The sequence below is a fragment of the Artemia franciscana genome, chromosome 2, assembly GCF_032884065.1.
Source record: "Artemia franciscana chromosome 2, ASM3288406v1, whole genome shotgun sequence".
NCBI classification, from domain to species: Eukaryota; Metazoa; Arthropoda; class Branchiopoda; order Anostraca; family Artemiidae; genus Artemia; species Artemia franciscana.
Genome location: NC_088864.1, coordinates 41,060,740 through 41,070,917, shown reverse-complemented (window position 1 = coordinate 41,070,917; position 10,178 = coordinate 41,060,740). Strand labels below are relative to the sequence as shown.

Below are 10,178 nucleotides of genomic sequence, written 5' to 3'. Positions count from 1 at the left end.
TTAAAAAAATCTTAATTTTAAAGTTTTTTCAACCGAAATTAAGGAGCAACCGTAAAACTTAAAACGAACGGAAATGATTCTATATATGAAGGGAGTCAGCCCCTCGCCAATACCTTGCTCTTTACGCTAACTTTACTATAAATCTATTTTAATCTTGGTATGCAAAATGATTTTCTGTTACTACTACTAACAACTATTAAACAACTATACTATTAACAATTATTAAACAAAATTGCAGTTTAATGATTCTATTTTTAAGGTTATTTTGTTAATTACAAAAGTTTTTAAATACATCCATTTCCTTTAAAATGAGCCATTAAACAGCTGTATGTGATGTTCCAGTGCCCTGCTAGCTGAGGAGAAAGAAAGGGGAAAAATATGCCGTATATACAGAATATTGTAGTTCAAGCAAATTTTCTTTTATTTCAACCCAATAGATTTTCCTTGTTATTCAAGCCAAGCGACGGTAAGTTTCATTTGTAGAGGTTTTGGATAAAGTGGTTCTAATAGTGTGCTTTTTGTTTTAATCTGACACTATTTTCAGGAGTTATGGTCTATTGTATTTTTTAGTATTGGGCGTGATCGTCCCTTTCTAGGATACTAGCTACCGCTGAAACCTGTATTATGGACCAACGTGCTTCCAAAATACCAAGCTGCTTTTATATTGAATATCTCAGTTATTATGGGCTAAAGTTCATTCTTTATTATTGCCATATCTATTCAATGTTTAAAGTTATACTCATAAAATCCCGCGCCGAGAAGTTAGAACCTAACAAAAACAAACTAATTTTAAACAAACAAAATTATTTTTCCTGTTTGAATTAGAAAATTAAAATTATTGCTCGGACATCATAAATATTTTTGCAGTTTACATTATAACATTAGCGATCCTGAACAGAGAACTAAAATAAAATTAAATTTATTTCGAAATTTTCTTTTTTGCTATGGAAATAACTATTCAAATGCTCAATTTAGGAATTAAGCCAAAAAAAGTTTGGTTCCAGGATGCAATTATAACATTGAATTGAGAGACAAAATAAAATTATTTTATTTAAAACTTTCAGAAATTACTCTAGTTTCAATTCATCAATCAGATTTTTCTTAAAATCTTAAAAGAATTACTGCATTTTATACAATTAAATCCACATGCTTCTTGTGATGTTAAAAATACTGTTTCGATTCATATGCAAGATGATGTTAATAACATTTGCTACCACAGTCTTGTACAAAATGCAGTTTTTTGTAAAAAAAAAATGATTCTATTTTGAAATTAATTTTCTTTCTTTAATTATAAAGGGAAGTAAATATAGCAATTTCCTTTCAAACGAGCCATTAAACAGCTCTCCATGATTTATCAATACCCAACTAGCTGCACGGAAAAAAAAAAGAGAAAACGATGCCGTCGATCCAGAATATTGTACTTGAAGCCACTTTTCTTGTTTTTCAAGCCAACATATTTTCCTCGTTATGCAAGCCAAGGGACAGCTTGTTTCCTATACAGGGGTATTGAACAAAGTGTTTCTAATAGTCTACTTCTTTGTTTGTTCTGTCTCTAGTTTTTGGAGTCCTGAGAGACATTTTCTTTGGTGTCATTAGGGATTCAGCAACAACTACGACAAAATAGTTTCTCATGAACTCTTTGCATGTATTCGCGTACACTGGAATTATTAGAATAAACTATTAGAAGGTGCTACTTACTTGTACTTGTGGCGGGAATCAGGCGTTTCCACCTCGCCCGGCATCGATGATCTTAGAGACCTTCTTGGACCATGTTGATCGATCTTGTGCCAGCTGCTCTGCAAAGGCGAGCCACTGTGTTGACCATCTGTGACCAAATTTTCTGAAACCCCCTATTGGTTCAAGGTCTGACTTGGCCAGGTTCCACCAGTTCTTCCTCTGTCCTCCTTGGCGTTTCTTCCAGTAGCTAATAGGCTCAACTAGAAGTATTTGGCGAGGCAGGTACTCTGGCGGTTTCCGCAATACATGGCCCAACCATTTCAAACGGCGTTCTTTGATAGTGAGCACAACATCTCTCTGAATATTGCACATTCGACGTATATTCACGTTGGATATACGGTCACGTAGCTGTACTCTGAGAATTCTTCGTAGACAAGTATGCTCAAACACCTTAAGTGTATTCTCTTGTTGTAGTTTTGCCGACCATGTTTCGCACCCGGCCAACATTTATTCTGGATTTTGCCTGTTTAATGACTGTGGTAGGTTTTCCTAGATTTATGGCGTAGAAAAGATTTTTCGACTTCGCCGCCATATTCAAAGTCGCGTCGCCTGCCGGGAACGCCGTAGTATGGTTGGCTAGTTTACTTCTCGACACCCGCGCCAATACGGGGGCCGCGTCGCTTGCCGGGGACGCCGTAGTTGTTACAACTTTTCTTCTAGGTCTCAGATCCATCAATGTTTCTTGGGAATAGAGTTGACCGCAAGGTCCCCAGTCTTGCGGGTCACCCGGAGCGCGTTGGCCACCAAATCGCTCGGCGTGGAGCTCAGTGGTGTTTACACCCTTCCACCGCTTTGAGGTGCGCTGCCGGATTTCCTCTGCTGCCCAGGGACGGAAGATCGAGCCTCATTGCCTGTAACTACCATCAAACTATTAGAAGGTGGAAGCATACTAACACCTTAGACTAAAAATTTGAAATTGTCTGCGAATTCGTATACTGTATTTTAAAACTTGATGCTGCTTAAAGCTTAAAATCATTTGGATTTTGAAATAACTTTTGGATATTATTCCATCAAATCAATGAATTTAATCAATTTTTAGATGGTGCAAAATATTGAGAGAAAATTTTCCCTTAAAAGCTTAATAACTTTGTATTTTTTGATTTTCTGAACGAAGATTTTTAAATACATATAACTTGTGTAATTATGTGACACCGAATACCATTTCATTGTGATAACACCCAAAATGTCTTCATTAGCATTTAATCCTCCAACCATTGATGCCATTTTAATTAATATCAATTTTTTTAAGTAGTTTTAGTGAAACTAACAGGGAAAGATCTTGAATCACTGACTTTTACCAAGAGTAGAAAAAGCTGCAGCAGATTTAGGGCTGAAATAATTAAGGAACGAATACAAATATATAAGTTAGTAATTGTATAGTAAAAGAGGTGTTAAATAGAAGACGGCAAAAGTGCTTCCACATCCCGATTCTGCCTTTACGACAATAAGCAAATTTTGTATTTAAAGTGCAGCAGTAAAAATGTAGCTATTTTTGAAATCATTAAATGCTGGCACAAAGAGTAAAGAAAGCTTTTGGGAGTGGAAACTGGCACTAGTGTAAAAACACCAGCATTGTCTTGCATTTGGAGACTTTGCTTAACCCTAAACTGTTTTATTCTTACCTCATTAGGTACATCGAAAAGCAAAAAGGTGTGGACTGAATTTTGACTCATGTTTTAATTCAAATTTTTTACTTTTTAATGGAGTCACCATAGCCTGCATTATAATTATCGCTAGTAGTTTTTAATTACCGTTGCCTCTTTTAGAATTGCTTAAGATCTAATTGTCATAAATATCCTACTGTCTTTCAACTGGAAATTAATGAAAAGGTGACAAAATAAGCTTGAAAACCAAGTCTTAGAGTATATCATTGTTGCTCATCATTTAATAATAATCTCATTGATGTAGCAACAAAAGCCCAACTCGAGTTGTTGGAACGTTTCAATGAGGAGTTTCCTTATCAGTGCTATTTTCCCATTTTGTGAGGTAGCAGCAGCTTTTCGCTTATTAGTCATTTTTATTTATTATAAGCAGAGTATTATAAAGTGTATTTGCTATTATATTAAATTTGGTTTTACACATGAACAATAAACAAATCTAAACAATTCAAAAAAAAGTTCAGCTATTTTAATTTAGACTATTCGAGTCAATAAATAATAACTAAGGCCAAACTGCTTCTCTTTGCTGGATACGATAATTCCATTGATTTTCTTCGGATGAGCGGCAACGCTGCAAGTAAATCGAAGAAAGAATGAAATACAAAAACTTGATCCATGTTTATATTTGCTAATTTGAGAATAAAATGCCCCCAACTTAATTTTTAACGAATTTTGTTACTGAGGAAGAGATCAGGTTTGTTGTATAATTTTTGAAAAATTAAAGATAGTGCATTTTAGTTCTAGGCTAACTCTAGACAGCTGTTTTTCTGTGAATAGGCTATTAAACCTTCTGGAAATGATACAGCATAGGCTACAGCCCAAATTAGGGTATGGGGTGGTGTTCCAAAATTCACTCAGAAGAACACAGGTAGTTTGAGAGACTAAATATAGTTGATTCAACCTTCTTTTCAGATATTACTGTTTTCATGACAATTATACTAGGCCTATATCCTTCCCCTTAATAGGACTAGATGTATCTCTAGGCAGTAAACTATAAGATAAATATTTTCTACTTTTCATTTCTGCATCAGTGAATACATTTCTTTTAGCCATTAGTTTATCTTAGCCCATTCTGTTGGCATAGGCCTACTTTATAGCATCATAATATTATTGAAAATTTAGAGCAAATAAAGAACTTTAGGTAAAATTCTAGTTGATTGACTTTGGGCTATCTTGGAAAGGGGTTGTGTTAGGAAGATGAAACTTTCAGGGATGAGTCTAAAGGCTAAAGTATATCCAAGGAAGCTATTCTGAAGTACCCACCTTCACTACTTCTCCCTCTAGAGGGCCTTGGCCTTTTATGACCTCTAAAAATATGTATGTTATAAAAGTGAAACCTTGCAAAATAGATCTTCTGCTTGAATAAGCTACAACAAAATTGTTTTCAGCATCACAACTTTGCTCAATCTCAATTTAAAATTTCAAGGTTTCAAAGTTTCTTAAATTTTGAAAAAAAAAACAGGCAAAATTCTAGTTAATTGACTTCTTGCTAGCCTATATCTGAAAGAGTTTAGGTTAGGAAAATGAAACTTTCAGGGATGAATCTACAGACTAAAGTATGTCCTGGGAAGGTATTTTGAAGCAACTACCTCTACTCCTTCTCCCTCTAGAGGGCCCTGACCTTTGATGACCTTTAAAAATATGTGTGTTAAAAAAGTGAAATCTTGCAAAATAGATCTTCTGCTTAATTGAAGTACAACAAAATATGTTTTCAGCTTCATACCTTTGCTCAATTCCATTTTATAAGGTTTCAATTATATGCAAATACATTTCCTAAATTTTGAAAAAAGAACATTGATATGGCTCAAAATTCTTCTCAAATAACAGGAATTGCATTTTCAGAATAAAAGGCATAGAAAAAGCAACAAGTAACTGAATATTAAGGTAAAATGTTGTTTTGTCAAAATTTCAATAGGTATAGACCTGTCATGTAGACAAATTTCAGGGCCCTCTAGAGGGAGAAGGAGTAGAGGTGGATACTTTAGAATACCTTCCCAGGACATACTTTAGCCTGTAGACCCATCCCTGAAAGTTTCATTTTCCTAACCTATACCCTTTCTGAGATAGCAAGAAGTCAATTAACAAAAATTTTACCAAAAACCATAAATGCATAGGCTATATGGCTCAGAATTCTACTCAAATAACAGGAATTACATTTTCAGAACTAAAGGCAGAGAAAAGACAACTGGTAACTGAAAATTAAGGTAAAATGTTGTTTTGTCAAAATTTCAATAGGTATAGACCTATCATGTGGGCAAATTTCAGGGTCCTCTAGAGGGAGAAGGAGTAGAGGTGGGTACTTCACAATAACTTCCCAGACATAATTTAGCCTTTAGACCCATCCCTGAAAGTTTCATTTTCCTAACCTAACCTCTCTCTGAGATAGCCAAAAGTCAATCAACTAGAATTTTACCAAAATTTGTTATTTAAAAGCAATCAGAGCTGTTCTCAAAGCTAGTGGTGCCTAGGATAATATTGTTTACATCCCTCCCTTCTCCCACTTCTATATCTTGGCACACTTCATATACCTTTAATTTCCATATTAGTAGCCAGGTTTTGAGATTTGTCAAAGGCTTTATCTTGATTATATTGTATAATTTTACTTTAGCTACTTTTGCTATCCTATAAAGAAGGGGAAAACTCTAGTTTAGCTACTTTTTGCTATTTTGCCACTTTTTGCTATAAAAGAGGCTAGGTTAGGAAAATGAAACTTTCATTGATGAATCCAGGACCAAAACATGCTCTGGGAAGGTACTGTCAGGCTTCTATGTTTGCCCTCTTCTGACTTCCAAGTCTTAAAAATTTGATAGAAATACAGAAGAGAGAATAATGAGGACTTTTTTTCCAAGACAGTGAACAAACAAAACTTATCTGAATATTTTGGCCCTATAACTAAAGGGTGTCTTCAGTAAAGGAAATAAAAAACAGTTTTGAAAATGCAATTCCTCTTATTTGTCAATGGCCTTTTTTTCTAAGTTTAGGAAATCTGTTTACAGATTTTGAAACCTCACAAATTGGGACTGAGCAAAGTTGTGAAGCTGGAAACAGTTTTCTTGTATTAATTCAAGCAGAAGATATATTTTACAAGGTTTCACTTTTATAACACAAATTTTTTTAATGGTCACCAAGGTCAGGGCCCTCTAGAAGGAGAAGGAGGAGAGGTATTTACTTCAAAATAATTTCCCAGGACATACCCTATTGTTTAGACTCATCCATGAAACTTTCATGTTCCTACCCTGACCCCATTCCAAGATAGCAAGATGTAGCTAAACTAGAATTTTACCTACTCCACTCCTCCCTGTGGAGAGCAGTGACCTTTGATGACCTTTAAAAATATTTGTATTATAAAAGTGAAACCTTACATAACATATTTTTTGCTTAAATGAAGTACAAGGATACTGTTTTAAGTTTTACAGCTTTGCTTAATCCCAGCTTATGAGGTTTCAAAGTTCTACATGTGCATTTCCTAAATTTAGAAAAAACCCAATTGATAAGGCTTAAAATTCTACTCAAATAACAGAAATTGTATTTTCAGAACTAAAACCAGAGAGAAATACTCATAACTGAAAGTTAAGGTAAAATTTTGTTTGTCAAAACATCAATAGGTGTTGATCTGTCAATTAAGCAAATTTCTGAGACATAGAAATCAGAAGAGGGTTAGCATAGAAGCTTGGCAATAACTTCCCAGAGTATGTTTTTGCCCTATATTCATTACTGAAAGTCCTATTTTCCTAACCTAACCCCTTCCCAAGATAGCAAAAAGTAGCTAAACTTGAATTTTAGTATCAAGTACTAATGAATGGTTAGTATTAATTGAATGTCCTTTTTGAAGACTATGTTGTTTGTTTTGGGAAAGACCTAGATAGGAAAGAAGTGCAACCTATATTTAAAGCCCTATTTTAACAGAAAATCATGTTGACTTCTTAGTTCCACTGCCTAAGTAGCCAGAGATGTTTTTGTAATGTGTATTATGTATATCTAAGAAAAAATCAAAATTAATTTAAAAAAAAATATTTTCTTATAGAAGTAGAAACTTTTAACCAGCAAAAATGTTGCTTTGCACTTTGTGCAAGACATATCTGTAAAACTATCTCAAATAAGCTGACTTGTCATATCTGCCAATATTTGTAGAATTGTAAAAACTAGTGCTTTACTGAAAAACTGGGATATCATGAGTTTTTTAGAGAACCATGATTGCATACTAAAGTTGTTGATGTTTTGGCTGTTAGAAAATCATTGAGAGCCTTATAAATTACTCTCTTTTTTCTGGAGAGTACTTATGGATTTTTCTGCTCTTAAGGGAATATTGTATTGGTTTGGTGTTTTCAGTAAAGTGTGTCAATAGTTTTGATAACATTTAATACATCAAAAGAATTGACTTTGTATATAGACTCTAAATATATTACCTTAAAAAATTACCTTAAAATTGCAGCTTGGAGCAATATAAGGATTTTTCCTTGTAGAAACTCCAGAGTTGATAACACATGACACATAGTTGAATAAATACACATTGACTAGTGGTTTGATGTTGCTGATTCCGAATCGAGTGCTTCCCAGTTATACTTCCATTCTTGTTTTGACCATTCGTTGTCAAGATGGTTCTTAAAGCTGTCTGTGGTTTAGGCAGCAATGGTATCTGGCAGTAATTTGTTCTAGAGGTTGGCAACACAGTTGGTAAGAAAATGGGCACGTTGCCGCTTTGAGGAGAAATGCCTGGATAACTTGAAGTTATGTCCCCTTGTATGAGAATCCTGAGACGCCAGAGGAAGAAGACCAGGAACTGCCTTTGTATTAATAAGTTTATGAACCAGAATGGCATCACCCCGTCTTCTTCTATAAACAAGAGTTGGGAGTTTCAGCTTACAGAGCCTTGTAGGGTAAGGGAGCCCACGCAGTCCACTCACCATCTTAGTAGCTCTTCTCTGGACATCTTCAAGAATTTTAGCATCTTTCTTGAAAAAGGGGGATGCAAGGACCATGCCTGTCTCAAGCCTTGGCCAAACAAGTCCTTTATACAAAAGGCTCAGAATTTTAGGAGAACGGGAGGAAATTGTTCTTTTTATGAGCCCTAGTGATGAGCTAGCTGATGCTGCTGCCTTCTTTGTGTGAGTGCTAAATTTAAGATCATTGTCAACAATTACTCCTAGGTCACGTTCCTCCAATGCTGGAGAAAGGAGCTGACCATAAAGAGAGTAAGTTGTGTTGATATTCTTGTGCCCAAAGTGTAAAACATGACATTTTGACACATTGAAAGTGAGCAGCCAAGATTTCGCCCACACACTAAGGAGATCAAGGTCATTTTGAAGTTGGGAAGTATCTTCAAGAGTGCTAGCTGGACCAATTACCTTGGAATCATCAGCATATAACGTCATCCTGCTTTTAAGTGCTAGAGGAGCATCATTTATGAAAATATTGAACATGGTGGGGCCAAGAACACTACCCTGTGGAACCCCACTGATAACATTCTGAGAGGAGGATAGAATAAGATTGCCATCTGCATCAAACAGTCTTACACGCTGAACACAATTCCTCAAGAAATCCAGAATCCATTTAAGAATTTTTTCCTCCAAACCAATAGATTGTAGCTTAAGCTCAAGTCTCCTATGACAAACTTTGTTGAATGCTTTTGAAAAATCAAGGAGGATCATGTCAACAGGGATTCCCAACTCCAGTAGTTTTGTAATATAGTCATATGACTCAAGCAGATTAGTGTCAACTGATCTGTTGCATTGGAAACCATGTTGAGAGCTGTTAAGAAGATGATTCCGATCAAGATGCTCAATAACTGCTTTGTTGACAATACATTCAAGAAGCTTAACAACAACAGAGGTAATACTAATAGGCCGGTAATTTTCCACAGAATCTTTCCTTCCCTTTTTGTGAATGGGGGTAATATATGCCACTTTCCACTCAGCAGGAAGCATTGAGCTATCCAGAGATAGTCTAAAGAGTTTTGAGAGTGGGTATACTATTTCTGTTCTGCACTCATGCAAGAGACAGGGGTGGAGGCCATCTGGCCCTGCAGATTTATTTACATCCAACAAAGTAAGCTGTTTTATAACAGACTCCTCAGTCAGCTCAAGAGGTGGCATTGGTTGAGTAACAATATATGAGGGGGGGAGCCGGGAGCCTACTAGCAGTTTCTGATGTAAAAGCTGATGCAAATTGGTTATTTAGGATCTTGGCTTTAATAGCTGGGTCTGAAACTGTCTGACCATAATGAGTCAAATCAGGGACAGAGTGCCTATTTCGACATTTAACAGAAGCATACTGCCAAAACAGCTTGGGATTATTTTTTATATTTTCAGCTAACCTTTCTTCATGTCTCTTCTTCAGTTGTTTGATGGAATTGGTGGCCTCATTCCATGCCTTTTGATACTTCTGGTAGTTTGCATCTGTTTTCTTTTTTTTGAAGTGTTTCCAGGTTTGATTCTTCCTATTCAGTAGTTTGCTAGTTAGACAAGTCATGAAGGGTAGTGTTCTTGCCTGTCTCCTCCAAAATGTTTCAGTATGAGCTTTTTCAAAAACTAGCAATACAGCTTTGAATTTCTGCCAAGATTCTTCAATATCTGAAGTGAATATGGTATCCCAATCAAAGTCACCAAGTCTCTCAGAGATACGCCTGTAATCAATAAATTTGTGTTGTTTAGGAAGAGGTTGAGTAGTAGACAAGCGCAATTCTGTGAGGATAGCAGTATGATCACTGTTACCAATAGGGGCAAGAAATTCATTTTTAATCCACAAATCTGGATTATTAATAATAACTAGGTCCAGTATGTTGGA

General features: G+C 35.5%; 1 protein-coding gene across 2 annotated transcripts in view; it reads left to right on the top strand.

The window, feature by feature from the left end:
- The first annotated feature begins 3,965 nt into the window (after nt 1–3,965).
- The window catches only part of LOC136041612 (actin-binding protein WASF3-like), a 60,956-nt gene continuing 54,743 nt past the window's right edge, over nt 3,966–10,178 (top strand). Inside the window, exon 1 of one of the 2 annotated variants that reach the window (XM_065726321.1) lies at nt 3,966–4,089. The gene's annotated coding sequence lies outside the window, so the exon portion shown is untranslated. The remainder of the gene's footprint in view (nt 4,090–10,178) is intronic. The other variant, XM_065726322.1, reaches the window with a different exon arrangement.